Consider the following 17182-nt stretch of genomic DNA (forward strand, 5'->3'; position numbering starts at 1 on the left):
ATGGAAGAAGAAATTGATGAAACTGCGAGCTCATTGGATGAAAAAGATGATGAGGAGAGCAAAGAACAAATGGAGGAAGACCGGATTGATCACCCGTGCCCACCTTCTAGTGAGAGTAACTCTTCAACTCATACGTTTAATTTCCCTTCGTTCTTACAAAGGATGAATGCCATGATAATTGCTATGATCCCATCGATTCGTTTGAAATATCCCTTTTTGATGATGCTTGCTATGCTTGTGGCCATGATGCCAATTTAAATTATGCTTATGGAAATGAACTTGCTATAGTTCCTTATGTTAAGAATGAAATTGTTGCTATTGCACCCACACATGATAGTCCTATTATCTTTTTGAATTCTCCAAACTACACTATATCGGAGAAAGTTGCACTTATTAAGGATTACATTGATGGGTTGCATTCTACCATTACACATGATGATTTTAATGAATATAATATGCATGTGCTTGTTTCTCCTACTTGCAATTATTATTAGAGAGGAACTACATCTCTGCTTCTCTATGTTTCCAACACGATAAAATCGCAAGAAACTGCTTATGCTATGTATTGGCCTTTACTTGATGTGCATGAATTATTCTTTTATGACATGCTGATGCATAGGAAGAGAGTTAGACTTCGTCATTGCTTGATATATGTTGCTTTGTGCTCAGTACTAAATGCCAAATCATTGTTAATTAAAATTTGCTTTGATATACCTTGGGATCCAGGCGAATCCATTACTTGAGCACTTTATGCCTAGCTTAATGGATTTAAAAGCGCTGCCAGGGAGACAACCCGGAAGTTTTAGAGAGTAATTTATTTCTGTTGAGTGCTTTTATAAAGTTTAAAAACAAAAAATATAGAGGGGAACTTAAAAACCTTTTCACAAAAGAGAAGCGATTGGAAGTTATGCATTGGAGAGGTGAGGGTCGACCTTGAACACTTGTGTTCATGCTCATGGAAACAATGTAGAATTTTTCATGAAGATTCTCACAAAACTAATTATCCCCTTGTACGATTCCATTGTATTATAAAAATAATGTGCCAAGATTTGCCTTTAGGATGTTTAGATCGCTTGTTGGTTTGTGCGGTGCAAAACAGAAACTTTGGCTGTAGTGCTCGATTTTAAATTTTCTACTCGAATGTCAAATGGTTCTGAAATTTTTTGCACTGTCTTTATATACAAATTTTTTATTTTTCCTAATTTTTTCAGAATTGTTGGAGTAATATAGGTATGGTGAATGTTCAGATTACTACAGACTATCCTGTTTAAGACAGATTCTGTTTTTGATGCATTGTTTTGCTCGTTTTGATGAAACTATCAATTTTTATCAGTAGTATAAGCTATGGAAAAGTTATATTACAATAGCTACAATGCAAAAACAAAATACTAATTGGTTTGCAACAGTATTTAGAGTAGTGATTTGCTTTATTATACTAACGGATCTTACCGAGTTTTCTGTTGAGTTTTGTCTGGATGAAGTGATCAAAGATCGAGGAGGTCTCGATATGAGGAGAAGGAGGAGAGGCAAGAGCTCAAGCTCGGGGATTCCCATGGCACCCTAAGTAAATATTCAAGGAGACTCAAGCGTCTAAGTTTGGGGATACCCCGGAAGGCATCCCATCTTTCTTCAACAAGTATTGGTATGTTTTCTGTTTCGTTTCGTTCATGTGATATGTGCAAATCTTGGAGCGTATTTTGCTTTTAGTCTTCATTTTTATTTTATGCACCATGATGGTATGATATAGTCCGTGGTTGGTTTATAGAATGCTCATTGCACTTCACTTATATCTTTTGAGTATGGCTTTATAGAATGCTTCATGTGCTTCACTTATATCATTCGAAGTTTGGATTGCATGTTTCTCTTCACATAGAAAACCGTTATTTGTAGAATGCTCTTTTGATTCACTTATATTTGTTAGATCATGGTATTTTGTAGAAAGAATTAAGCTCTCATGCTTCACGTATATCTATTTAGAGAGTCAAAAGGAATTGGTCAATTGCATGGTTAGTCATAAAATCCTACATAAAACTTATGGATCACTGAATATGATATGTTTGATTCCTTGCAATAGTTTTGCGATATAGAGATGGAATATGTGGGAGGTACTAGTAAACGGTTGTGTTTAGTAAGAATATTGGTGTTAAGGTTTGTGATTCCCGAAGCATGCACGTATAGTCTCTTGTTATGCTATGATGTTGGAGCATGATTTATTATTGATTGTTTACCTTATGAGTGGCGGTCGGGACGACCAATGGTCTTTTCCTACCAATCTATCCCCTAGGGGCATGCGTAGTAGTATTTTTCTTCGAGGGCTAATAAACTTTTGCAATAAGTATATGAGTTCTTTATGACTAATGTGAGTCCATGAATTATACACACTCTTACCTTTTCGCAATTTGCTAGCCTCTACGGTGCCGTGCATTGCCCTTTCTTGCCTTGAGACGTGGTGCAAACTTCACAGGTGCATCCAAACCCCGTGATATGATACACTCTATCACACATAATCCTTATTATATCTTCCTCAAAACAGCCACCATACCTACCTATTATGGCTTTTCCATGGCCATTCCGAGATATATTGCCATGAAACTTCCACCGCTTCCGTCTGATGACTTGAGAATTCATTATCATATTGCTTTGCATGATCATATAGCTGACATAGTAGTTGTGGCTCAACCACCGTTCATCATTTTTCATACATGTTACGCTAGATCATTGCTAGAGGCATTCATATAGAGTCATACTTTGTCATAGGTATCGAGTTGTAATTTTTATTTCTTTTGAGTTATAATGAAATAGAAGTGTGATGATCATCATTATTCATTTTTAGAGCAGTGCTCTAGTGAGGAAAGGATGATGGAGGCTATGATTCCCCCACAAGTCGGGATGAGACTCTGGACAATGAGAGAAAAAAGAAAAAAAGAAAAAAGGAATGAAAAAAAGAAAAATAAATAAATAAAAAAGAGAGAAGGGGCATTGTTAGTATCCTTTACCACACGTGTGCTTCAAAGCAGCACCATGTTTTTCATATGGAGAGTCTCCTATGTTTTCACTTTCATATACTAGTGGGAATTTTTGATTATAGGATTAGATGCACACCCACTTAGTTTTCATATTGAGCTTTCATACACTTATAGCTCTTAGTGCATTCGTTGCATGGCAATCCCTACTCCTCATGTTGATATTGATTGATGGGCATCTCCATAGCCCGTTGGTTAGCCGCGTCGATGTGAGACTTTCTTACCTTTTTGTCTTCTTTATATTTACCCCTATCATCATACTCTATTCCACCCGTAGTGCTATATCCATGGCTTGCGCTCATGTATTGCGTGAGAGTTGAAAAAGCTAAAGTGCGTTAAAAAGTATGAACCAATTGCTCGGCTTGTCATCGGGGTTGTGCATGATAAATACTTTGTATTAAGAAGGCAGAGCATCACAAGACTATATGATTTTCTAGGGATAGCTTTCTTTAGCGTTGATATTTTGAAAGACATGATTGTTTGTTGGGATGCCTGAGTATTGATGTCTTTATGTCAAACTATAGACTACTGCTTTGAATCACTTATGTCTTAATATTCATGGCATGACTGGACATATGATCAAGTTTATGTTAGATAGCATTCCACATCAAAAATTATCTTTTTTATCATTTACCTGCTCGAGGATGAGCAGGAATTAAGCTTGGGGATGCTGATACGTCTTCGTCGTATCTATAATTTTTGATTGTTTCATGCCAATATTATACAACTTTTACATACTTTTGGCAACTTTTTATATGATTTATTGGACCAACCTATTGATCCAGTGCCAAGTGTCAGTTCCTGTTTTCTGCATGTTTTCTGTATCGCATAGTATCCATATCAAATGAACTCCAAATGCAATAAAATTTCATGGAGAATTATTTTGGAATATATGTGATTTTTGGGAGTTGGAATCACCGCAAACAGAGGCCCACATAGGGCACAAGACACCAACGCACCACCCCTGAGCCAAGCGCGCGGTGGTGGGTTGTGCTCACCTCGTACGTCGGTTGGAGCTCCACTTCGGGCGCAAGGAAGCTTATATCCGAAAAAATGTGTTAAAATCTCAGCGCAATCGGAGTTACGGATCTCCGGGAATATAAGAAACGGTTTTCGGCCAGATCTGAGGAACATGAAACAGAAGAGAACAGAGAGGGGGATCCAATCTCGGAGGGGCTCCCGCCCCTCCACCGCCATGGATACCAAGGACCAGAGGGGGGACTCTCCTCCCCATCTAGGGGGCAGGCCAAGGATGAAGAAGATGTAGGGGGCTCTCTCCCCTCGCTTTTGGTGGCGCCGGAGTGCCACCGGGGCAACGATCGGGACGGCGATCTACATAAAATCTTGCTACCGTCAACACCACCTTTCTCCCCCTCTATGCAGCGGTGTAACACCTCTTCTTCCCGCTATAATCTCTACTTAAACATGGTGCTCAACTCCATATATTATTCCCAATGATCTATGGTTATCCTATGATGTTTGAGTAGATCCGTTTTATCCTGTGGGTTAATCGTGATCTTGGTTGGTATGATTGTATATTTTATTTACGGTGCTGTCCTACCGTGCCCTCCATTCTCGCGCAAACATGAGGGGCCCCCGCTGTATGGTGTTGCAATATGTTCATGATTTGCTTACGGTGGGTTGCGAGAGTGACAGAAACTTAAACCCGAGTAGGTGGGTTATGGCGTATGGGAGTAAAGAGGACTTGATACTTAATGCTATGGTTGGGTTTCACGACCTTAATGATCTTTAGTAGTTGCAGATCTTGCTAGAGTTCCAATCATAACTGCATATGATCCAAGTAGAGAAAGTATGTTAGCTCATGCCTCTCCCTCATATAAAATTACAAGAATGATTAGTGGTACTTGTTATCGATTGCCTAGGGACAAATAACTTTCTTGTTGACAAAAGCTCTCTACTAAAACTAACTTAGTTATGTATTTATCTAAACAGCCCCTAGATTTTATTACGTGTTCTTTATTATCTTGCAAACCTATCCTATCACACCTACAAAGTACTTCTAGTTTCATACTTGTTCTAGGTAAAGCGAACGTCAAACGTGTGTAGAGTTGTATCGATGGTTGATAGAACTTGAGGGAATATTTGTTCTACCTTTAGCTCCTCGTTGGGTTCGACACTATCACTTATCGAAAGAGGCTACAATTGATCCCCTATACTTGTGGGTTATTGGAGGGTAGGACAAAATATGTCATGCAAGTTCTTTCCATAAGCACGTATGACTATTTACGGAACACATGCCTACATTATATTTATGAACTAGATCTACTGTCGTATCGCCCTAGGTTATGACTGTTATATGATTAATATCATCCAACAAATTATCGATCCAATGCCTACGATTTTCCTACATATTGATCTTGCTAAGTTACTACTGTTGCTGTTACTATTGTCACTACTACAAAACTATTACTATCACTGTTACCATTGCTGTTGGTGCTACCACTACTATCAAAGCTATCATATCACTGTGCTACTGATCACTTTGCTGCAGATAATTTATCTCCAGGTGTGACTGAATTGAAAACTCAGCTGCTAATACTTGCAAATATTGTTTGGCTCCCCTTGTGTCGAATCTATAAATTTGGGTTGAATACTCTACCCTCGAAAACGGTTGCCATCCCCTATACTTGTGGGTTATCAATGATATGCATATGCATGAAAGGAATGAAATAGATAGAATCTTCTTTGAACAACGACCTCCGCTTAAACACAATTTGCCTATTGAAACTTTAGGAGGTCCACCTCAACCTAAAGGTGATCCCGTGTTTGAATTAAAACAATTGCTAGACACTTTGAAATGTGCTTACCTTGATGAGAAAAATATATATCCTGTTATTATTAGTGCTAACCTTTCAGAACATGAAGAAGAAAGATCATTGAAAATTCTGAAGAAGCACAGAGCTGCTATTGGATATACTCTTGATGATCTTAAGGGCATTAGTCCCACTCTCTGTCAGCACAAGATTAATATGGAACCTGATGCTAAACCCGTTGTTAATCATCAACGACGTTTAAATCCTAAGATGAAAGAAGTGGTAAGAACTAAAATATTAAAGCTTCTTGAAGTATGTATAATCTATCCCATAGCTTATAGTAGATGGGTATTTCATGTTCATTGTGTCCCCAAGAAGGGAGGTATTACTGTTGTTACTAGTGATAAGAATGAACTCATTCCACAGAGAATTGCTACTGGCTATAGAATAGTAATTGATTTTCGGAAAATTAAATAAAGCAACTAGAAAAGATCATCACCCTTTGCCTTTTGTTGGTCAAATGTTATAAAGACTATCTAAGCACACACACTTTTGTTTTCTCAATGGATACTCTAGTTTTTCTCAAATACCTGTTTTGGAACCTGATCAAGAGAAAACCACCTTTACTTGCCCTTTTGGAACTTATGCTTATAAATGTATGCCTTTTGGTTTATGCAATGCATCTGCTACCTTTCAAAGATGTATAACTGCTATATTCTCTGAGTTTTGTGAAAAGATTGGTGAGGTTTTCATGGATGATTTTTCTGTATATGGATCTTCTTTCAATGATCGCTTAAGCAACCTTGATCGAGTTTGGCAGAGATGTGAGCAGACCAATCTTGTCTTGAATTGGGAGAAGTGCCACTTTATGGTTAATGAAGGTATTGTCTTGGGGCATAAAATTTCTAAACGAGGTATTGAGGTGGATAAAGCTAAAGTTGATGCAATTGAGAAAATGACATGTCCCAGAGATATTAAAGGTATTCGTAGTTTCCTCGGTCATGCTAGTTTCTATAGGAGGTTTATTAAAGATTTCTCTAAAATTTCTAGGCCTCTAACAAATCTTTTACAAAAGGATGTTCCATTTGTTTTTGATGATGATTGTGTAGAAGTCTTCGAAACACTTAAGAAAGCCTTAATTTCTGCACCTATTGTCCAACCACCTGATTGGAACTTACCTTTTGAAATTATGTGTGATGCTAGTGATTATGTTGTTGGTGCTGTTTTAGGACAAAGAGTTGATAAGAAATTAAAAGTTATTCATTATGCTACTAAAACTCTAGACAATGCCCAAAGAAATTATGCTACTACAGAAAAAGAATGTTTAGCAGTTGTGTTTGGTTGTGATAAATTTAGATCTTACATTGTTGATTCTAAAGTTATTGTTCACACTCATCATGCTATTATTAAATATCTTATGGAAAAGAAATATGCTAAATCTAGACTCATTAGGTGGGTTCTCTTGCTACAAAAATTTGATCTACATATTACCGATAGGAAAGGGGTTGAGAACCCTGTAGCTGATAACTTATCTAGGTTAGATAATATTCTTGATGACCCACAACCTATTAATGATAGCTTTCCTGATGAACAATTAAATGCAATAAATGTTTCTCATAACACTCCTTGGTATGCTAACTATGCTAATTATAGTGTTGCTAAATATATATCACCTAGCTTCACATACCAACAAAAGAAAAAAAATCTTCTATGATTTAATACATTACTTTTGGGGTGACCCAGTGATACGTCTCCAACGTATCTATAATTTTTGATTGTTCCATGTTGTTACATTATCAATCTTGGATGTTTTTAATCATTTTATATCATTTTTTGTTACTAACCTATTGACATAGTGCCAAGTGCAAGTTGTTGTTTTTTCCATGTTCTTTACATCATAGAAAATCAATACCAAATGGAGTCCAAATGCCACAAAACTTTACGGAGATTTTTTATGGACCAGAAGACACCTAATGGGCCCTAGCTACGCACGGGGGGGGGGGGGTGCTCCGAGGAGAGCACAACTCACCATGGTGCCCTGGTGGGTTGTGCCCACCTCGGGTGCCCCCTGGACCGCCTCTTTGCTCTATAAATACCTCAATATTCCCAAAACCCTAGGGGAGTCGACGAAATATTGATCCAGCCACCGCAGAGTCCAGAACCACCAGATCCAATCTAGACACCATCTCGGATGGGGTTCACCACCTCCATTGGTGCCTCTCCGATGATGCGTGAGTAGTTCTTTCTAGACCTTCGGGGTCCATAGTTAGTAGCTAGATGGCTTCCTCTCTCTCTCTCTCTCTCTCTCTCTCTCTCTCTCTCTTTCTCTCTCTCTTTTGATTCTCAATACAATGGTCTCTTGGAGATCCATATGATGTAACTCTTTTTGTGATGTGTTTGTTGGGATCGTATGAACTTTGAGTTTATGATCAGATCTATCTTTTTATATCCATGAAAGTATTTGAGTTTCTTTGATCTCTTTTATGCATGATAGCTTATAGCCTCCTATTTCTTCTCCAATATTTGGGTTTTGTTTGGCCAACTTGATCTATTTATCTTGGAATGGGAAGAGGTGCTTTGTTGTGGGTTCGATCTTACGGTGCTTGATCCCAGTAACAGAAGGGGAACCGACACGTATGTATCGTTGCTACTAAGGATAAAATGATGGGGTCTATCTCTACATAGATAGATCTTGTCTACGTCATGTCATCGTTCTTATTGCATTACTCCGTTTCTCCCTGAACTAAATACACTAGATGCATGCTGGATAGCGGCCGATGTGTGGAGTAATAGTAGTAGATGCAGGCAGGAGTCGGTCTACTAATCTTGGATGTGATGCCTATATAATGATGATTGCTTGGATATCGTCATGATTATTTGAAGTTCTATCAATTTCCCAACAGTAATTTGTTCACCCATCGTTTGCTATTTTTCTCGAGAGAAGCCACTAGTGAAACATACGGCCCCCGGGTCTCTTTCTCATATATTTGCCTTTGCGATCTAGTTTTCCTTTGCATTTATTTTCAGATCTATTAATCCCAAAAATACAAAAAAAATTGCTGCACTCTATTTTATTCTCGATCTATTTGTTCAATCTATTACAACTTTCTCCCATCCGCGCACCAATTTCTGGCGTCGTTACCTGAAAGGGGTTGACAACCCCTTTAACACGTTGGGTTGCGAGTGGTTGTTATTTGTGTGCAGGGGCTGTTTACATTGTGTTCCTTGGTTCTCCTACTGGTTCGATAACCTTGGTTTCATATCTAAGGGAAATACCTACCGCGGCTGTGTTGCATCATCCCTTCCTCTTTGGGGAAATACCGGCGTAGCTTCTAGCGACAGCAAAAGGAATTTTTGGCGCGTTGCCGGGGAGGATCTTCAATATATACCAGGTTCCTAATCACAAATCTCATCTCCTCGCAATTTACATTATTTTCCATTTGCATCTCATTTTCTTCTCCCCCACTTCACAAAAATTTGCCGTTTTATTCGCCCCTCTTTTCCGTTCACCGTTTTCTCGTCAGATCTATCCGTGTTTTCGCTTCCTAGTCATAATGGCTAGCGTGCCTACTCCTCCTTTGTCACCAGATTTTGAAGCTCTTTACTTCAAGCAAAGACAAGGAGAAAATTTGAAAGATGCTTGGTATAGGCTTATGGAATCTTATCATATTTGCAATTTAAAGGGGGGCGCTAAGATCTTGCTTCGTAATTTTTACATAGGATTGGCTTTGCATCATAGACAACTCCTAGATTTTGCCGCCAAAGGTAATTTTATTGAGCTTGATGCCAATGCTGCCTATGAAATTTTAGAAGGAATTTTGGGAGTTCCACCTCAAAAGAAGGGGTTTTCTTTCACCCCTGAGGGAGTTCAAATGTTGGACAAACTTTGTGATTTACATAAACATATGGTTGAAATACAGAAATATAATGAACCCCTCAAACACCTCAATGGTAGTATCAATCGCATGAATACCTTGATTACTCTTTGCAACAAGCGATTGGATATTTTGGATCTAAAGATGCTTTATTTTCCGGAGAATTTGGGGAAGCGTAAAGAGCCTCCCGGGTTTGAGAAAACCTTTACAAAAGTTGCCAAAAATTCGGAAGACAAAACTTAGATCCTTGCTTTATGCCTAGCTAAGGGCGTAAACCTAGCGCTTGTTGGGAGGCAACCCAATGAATAAATTTATTTTTGCTTTTTGCTTCCTGTTTTTGAGTGTTAGCACAATTATGCTACTGTTATAATTGTGTTTTTTGTGTTCTAATTAGTGTTTGTGCCAAGTAAAGCCTTTAGGATCTTCTTGGGTGATGGTTGTTTGATCTTGCTGAAAAAACAGAAACTTTTGCACTCGTGAAAATAATTGTCACTTTCAACTAGAGAGCGATAAAATACCCATTACTTTTGCAGTAGATCATTATACAAATTTCTCAGGTCGTCCTAATTTTTCAGAATTTTTTGAGTTACAGAAGTATTCGAAACACCCAGATTACTACAGACTGTTCTGTTTTTGACAGATTCTGTTTTCTTTGCTTTCTGTGCTTGTTTTGATGGCTCTATGGTTTTCTTTGATGAGTTTTTTCCATAGAAAAGTTGGAATACAGTAGATATAATGCAAGAACAAAATATGAATTGGTTTGATACAACACTTATAGTTGTGATTTATTTTCTTATACTAACGGATCTCGCGAAGGTTTTGTTGAGTTTTGTGTGATTGAAGTTTTCAAGTTTTGGGTTATCTCACGATGGATGATGGAATAAGGAGTAAGAAGAGCCTAAGCTTGGGGATGCCCCGGCATCCCCCGCTATTATCCAAAAGAGAGCAAGCAACTAAGCTTGGGGATGCCCCCGAGTGGCATCCCCTCTTTCTTCTAACGACCATCGGTATTTTACTCGAAACTATATTTTTATTCGTCACATACAATGTGTTTTGCTTGGAGCGTCTTGTATGATTTTAGTATTTTATTGTTTTATTTTGTGTTTTAAGTCTTGATTCCTTGCTGGACACACCTATTTGAGAGAGCCAAAATTATGGCATGACTTGTTAGAATTGCTCTCTATGCTTCACTTAAATCTTTTATGAGCTATGGACTTGCTCTAGTGCTTCACTTGTATCTTTTTGAGCATGGTGTGCTTTAGTATTTTTGAAGAAATTCTCTCTTGCTCCACTTAAACTAATTTGAGAGAAAAGAAAAAATATTCTCATGATCTCCACTTATATTTGTTTGAGCTTGTCAAAAGCAACATATGAAAATTAGTTCCAAAGTGATAGATATCCAAGAAGGATATAATAAAAACTTTCATGAAGATCATTGGACAAAATAAAATTGATTCTTAGTAATAGTTTTGAGATATGATGATGTGATATGTGAGTTATGTTGATGAGTAATTATGCTTTAGTAAGAAAGTCAATAATTATGCAATGAAATTATATCCTACTTGTGGTGCATTATTCGGTGTTAATTATGCTTCATGCTCGCTCATGAGATTATTCATTTCTTGGTTGGTCTATTCTCAATCTTTTGCTAGCCTTCATTTTGAACTAAGTATGATCTCTACTTGTGCATCCAAAAATCTTTAAAAAAGTATCTCTTGTCGTTCTAAGCAAATTTGTACGTGCCATCTCTAATTTTGAAAATAAAATTCTCTTTTCATGCTAGATGTGTTATTCTCATGATGAGTGTTTATTCACTTGTCATTGCACGAGAGTAAGGCAAAGGTATTAGGGATGCCCAGTCCCGGAATGAAAAATGAATTTACTTTATGTTGTCAAATAACAAATTCCTTGGAAAGTGTTGGTATGGAGGGCAACCGTGGATACGGCCAGCCATGGAAAGTGAAAGTATGGTTGAAAAAGGAATAAACTTTATTTTCTGTTTGGGAGCCGCCTATGATATATCTAGCATGGAAAGTGTTGGGAACTTTAAGTCGTTTTCGTTGGTGGGATGGATACACCTCCCAAAGTGTTTTTATCTCTAAGTTTTTCGCTTTGAGCTCTGGCACCTCTACAAATCCCTACTTCCCTATGCGAAGGGCCTTTCTTTTACTTTATGCAATTTTTATTATGAATTTGAGTCTCCACCTTCTCTTATAAATGAAGGAAATATGCCCTAGAGGCAATAATAAAGTTGTTATTTATATTTCCTTATATCATGATAAATGTTTATTATTCATGCTAGAATTGTATTAACCGGAATCTTGTACATGTGTGAATATATAGACAAACAGAGTGTCACTAGTATGCCTCTACTTGACTAGCTCGTTAATCAAAGATGGTTAAGTTTCCTAGCCATGGACAAGAGTTGTCATTTGATGAACGGGATCACATCATTAGAGAATGATGTGATTGACTTGACCCATCCGTTAGCTTAGCGCGATGACGTTTACTTTGTTGCTACTTTCTTCATAACTTATACATGTTCCTGTGACTATGAGATTATGCAACTCCCGAATACCAGAGGAACACTTAGTGTGCTATCAAACGTCACAACATAACTGGGTGACTATAAAGATGCTCTATAGATATCTCTGATGGTGTTTGTTGAGTTGGCATAGATCGATATTAGGATTTGTCAGTCCGATTGTCGGAGAGGTATCTCTGGGCCCTCTCGGTAATGCACGTCACTTCGATTGTCGGAGATGGTTAGTTGCGGGTTGATGCACTACGGAACGAGTAAAGAGTCTTGCCGGTAAGGAGATTGAACTAGGTATTAAGATAGCGACGATCGAATGTCGGGAAAGTAACATACCGAAGACAAAGGGAACAACGTATGTTGGTATGCGGTTTGACCGATAAAGATCTTCATAGAACATGTAGGAGCCAATATGAGCATCCAGGTTCCGCTATTGGTTATTGACCGAAAGTGAGTCTCGGTCATGTCTACATAGTTCTCGAACCCGTAGGGTCCGCACGCATAACGTTCGGTGACGATCGGTATTATGAGTTTATGTGTTTTGATGTACCGAAGGTAGTTTGGAGTCCCGGATATGATCACGGACATGACGAGGAGTCTCGAAATGGTCGAGAAATAAAGATTGATATATTGGAAGGCTATGTTTCGATATCGGAATGGTTCCGAGTGAGTTCGGGCATTTACCGGAGTACCGGGGAGTTACCAGAATCCCCCGGGGAGTCAATGGGCCTTGTGGGAGAGAGGAGGAGGCCAACGTGGAGGGCGCCCCCCCCCCCAAGCCCAATCCGAATTGGGTGGGGGGTCGCCCCCCCTTTACTTCCCTCTCTCTCCCCCTTCCTTCCTCTCCTACTCCAACTAGGGAAGGGGCAATCCTACTCCCACCGGGAGTAGGACCCCCCCCCCTTGGGTGCGCCATGAGAGGGCCGGCCCTCCCCTCCTCCACTCCTTTATATACGGGGGAGGGGGGCACCCCGTAGACACACAAGTTGATTGTTTAGCCGTGTGTGGTGCCCCCTCCATAGATTTCCACCTCGGTCATATTGTTGTAGTGCTTAGGCGAAGCCCTGCGTCGGTAACTTCATCATCACCGTCATCACACCGTCGTGCTGACAAAACTCTCCCTCGACCTCAGTTGGATCTAGAGTTCGTGGGACGTCGCCGAGCTGAACGTGTGCATATCGCGGAGGTGTCGTACCTTCAGTGCTAGGATCGGTCGGATCGTGAAGACGTATGACTACATCAACCGCGTTGTCATAATGCTTCCTCTTACGGTCTACGAGGGTACATGGACAACACTCTCCCCTCTCGTTGCTATGCATCACCTAGATGGATCTTGCGTGTGCGTAGGATTTTTTTGAAATTACTGCGTTCCCCAACAATGGTATCAGAGCCAGGTTTATGCGTAGATGTTATATGCACGAGTAGAACTGTCGGTGCACAAAAGGAGGGGTCCTATTTTGTACCCCTTTACTTGTGCGCGGGCAGTTGGAGCCGCGCCTGCAGCCACACCTAGAGGGGCAAAGAAAGGAAGCAAAGCCACAAGATAACCAGAACAACGCCAAGCCAGAAACACGAAGAGCAGAGGGGCGAGGTGGACTCCCCGGCAAGGCCCTTGCCGGGGCGGCCTCCGCAGCCCCGGCAAGAACCTTGCCGGGGCAACTTGCCCGACACTAGCAGAGCCGCCTCCCCTTGAGCCCTAGAGTTCCAACACCATCAACCACTTTGGAACCGTGGCTCGGGAGGCACCTCCATGGTGGCATGCAAATCTTTGTGGAGACCAGAAGCACACAAGACTAGATGATGACCAGAAGACGACGATGCTCAGCAAGATCCTTGCCAAGGATACCCACAAGACACCCGGCAAGACCCTTGCCAAGGACGACCACGATGCTGCGGCAAGAACCTTGTCGGGGCCCCGGCAAGACTCTTGACAAAAACATCCGAGGGGCCGCAGCCAGGCCCACGTCTGCCAAGACTCCACCGTCGTTCCCATGCAGCTGCCAGCCCACCAGCTAGACAGGCGCCCGCGTGGCGACGTGCGGCCTCTAGACCGACTCGGCAAGCACCTGCGTGGTGGCATACAGATTTTCGTGAAGATTCAGCCACCGCACCAACTCAGCAGCCAGCCAACGTGGCACTACACGCCTCGTTAGTTTGGACGCGCGTCAAAGCGAGGCGAGGCGGCGACAGCTGGGACAAGCTTCCTTGCCGTCCCCGATAAATCAAGAAGGGCACGTCGGCAACGCATTAAATGTGTTTGTCCTATGGTGCCAGGAGATAGACTCGATTACTGTATACCATTCTACCTCCTGTGTACCACTGTGGCAGTTCCTTTTGACTATAAAAGGAGGCCCGAGGCGTATTGAAGAAGGATTCGGATTTTTTGGACCCTGCATGCCTTGTAGCTAGTCCAAGAACACCAGATAAACAGAAACCAGCAGGGGTAGGGTATTAGACATCACTAATGTCCCGAACCTGGATAATCCCCCCTGCATTGATCTCTCAATCCCGCTCTTTCCACAGCCCCGCGCCCGCCAACCATAGCAAAAAGGGATTCCTCATGATCCCGTAGGTGTCGTTTCCCCCGACATCTTTGGCACGCCTGGTAGGGGGCGCAAGCTGTGAAAATCCAGTTTTAAGGTTAGCACAGCGACTTCATCATCACAATGCCCCCCAAGATAAAGGGGATCACAGCGATCGGCTCGTCCGGGGCCGGCCCGTCCGCGCCAGCGCGAGCAGACGGCCGGGTGCCCACGGATGGGGCCGGGGGCATGGCCCGCGAGCATCCATGACATTCTGGCAATCGGAGCCAGGCGGGCAGCGTCATCCAAATCCGAGATGACGAGCCACGCGCCGCTGGGTCCCGGGGCGGGGCCGTGCTACCCACGGGCGGGGCGGCAGCCTCTACGGCACCCTAGCTCGCGCGCGCGTCGCGCCCTACCCAGGCCGCGCGCGATGAGCAACACCGTGATGCCGAGCCCTCGAGCACCGCCGCGGGAAGAGTCATGTACGCCACTCACAGGATGAATTAGGCCGGCGTGCACGCTCAGACGCCGGTGCAGGTGGCACACGACCGTGAGACCGTGACAGAGCCCCTTCTAAACCGGTTAGAAGTCGGAGCGCATCATGGTCTACGCAGATCTCGCCGCCACCTACACCAGCAGAAGTGCTGGCGCGCGTGCAGCTGCTCCTCGACTCCCCTCCACCACTGTGGAGAAGCTCGACGAGTGGAGATCCACCATCCAAAGCCTTGTCTGCTTCGCCAACAAAGACGAGCCGCTCCCAGCGGGACCCTTGCACCAGCGTCCTAGCGAGCCGGTGGATGCTGGTGGTGGGGGACCACAGACGCTGCGACCACGGTGCACTCCCCCCCCACGCGGCTGCAACAACAGCCACCGTCCCATCGACCCGACGTCAGTGACAATGTTTCCACCGCGTTGTCCAACCCACAAACCCGCCGCGACCAACGTCAAGTCCTTCGGGAACAAGCCCAAGAAGACGCTCGAACTACCATCGAACGACGACGGGAGACCCGCCATCAGTTAGATCGGCGTGCGGGGCCTACTATGGACCACCCGGCGTCGGGGGCCCCGGTGGCCTACCTTACGAGGTGGGTTGTCCAGCCTTTACCCGAGAGCTGCGGCAGTTCTAGTGGCCCTCCCACCGCACGTTCAAGCCCGATGTTGGCGAGAAGTACAATGGCAAGACCCACCCGTCGGAGTTCCTCAGCATCTACACCATCGCGATGCAAGCTGCTGGAGCCCGTGACGACAAGGCGCTTGCCAATTACTTCCCGTTGGCACTCAAACCCAACGTCATGCCATGGTTGATGTACTTGCCAGTGGATTCCATTTCTTCTTGGTCGGATTTGCGTCATGAGTTTGTTGGCGCCTTCACTGGAGGCCACCAAGCTCATGGCCAGGCAAGTGATTTGCACATCATCCCCTAGAAAGAAGGATAAAATCTGCGCAAGTACGTACAAAGGTTCAGCCGAGTATAGTACAACATCCTAGATGTTCATCCCGCCGCAGTTCTCAGCGCACTGCATCAGAATGTGCGCAACCACAAGATGCGCGAGGAGTTGCCGATGAACAAGGTCAAGGATGTGGCCGAACTTTATGTTCTGGCGATAGATGTGCTCAGGTTGAAGAGGGGAGGAAGTACCCCCGGCGAGGACACCGGTGCGGAAACCGACTCCACAGACGAAGACAGCGCCGCCCCGACAAAGAAGGGCCGACGCCGCAACAGCAAGCGCAAGGGCAAGACCGTGTTTGCCATTGAGGAATCCAGCGAGCTCGGCGCCGCCAAAAAGGCCAAGGCCGACGATCCCGGTAAGGAGGTTGCCGGGTGTGCCGCATGCTTGGCCCTGGAGGCCGCCGGCAAGCCAGGAGGCTCTGACAAGCAGTACTGCAAGATCCACCGCACTAAGGGCCATGACCTCCAGAACTGCCAACAAGTTGAGCTGCTCGTTGAAAAGCAGAAAGCTGAATACGAAAGGCGAGACAAGGAGAAAGGTCAGGATGGTGCTGAGGGATCCGGCAAGAAGCATGGTGACCAACGGGGTCGCCGCGGCAAAGATAACCAACAAGAGAGGCCTGCTCGGGGCCGCGACAAGAAAGGGGAGGATGATGATCACGACGAGGACGACGTGTCTGGCGAGCATGAGTTCCAGAAGGCTATAGAGGCCATGTGCGTCGATGGAGGCACCTCGCTGCACACCTCACATCGCCAGCTGAAACAGTGGGCGCGTGAGGTCACTGTGGCAGAGCTGTCATTCGATGCCCAGAAGCCCCTGAAGTGGTCCTGCACGCCCATTGTTTTTGACACCGAGGATCACCCTGATCACACAATTGCGGTCGGGTGTTTTCCATTGTTGGTCTCGCCAACAATACGCAACCTCAAGGTGACAAAAGTGCTGGTTGATGGTGGGGCCGGTCTGAACTTGATATCACCCGCTGTGATCAAGAAGCTGCA

Source organism: Triticum urartu, chromosome 4A, assembly GCF_056163025.1.
Source record: "Triticum urartu cultivar PI428250 chromosome 4A, HENAU_Tu73, whole genome shotgun sequence".
Classification (NCBI taxonomy): domain Eukaryota; kingdom Viridiplantae; phylum Streptophyta; class Magnoliopsida; order Poales; family Poaceae; genus Triticum; species Triticum urartu.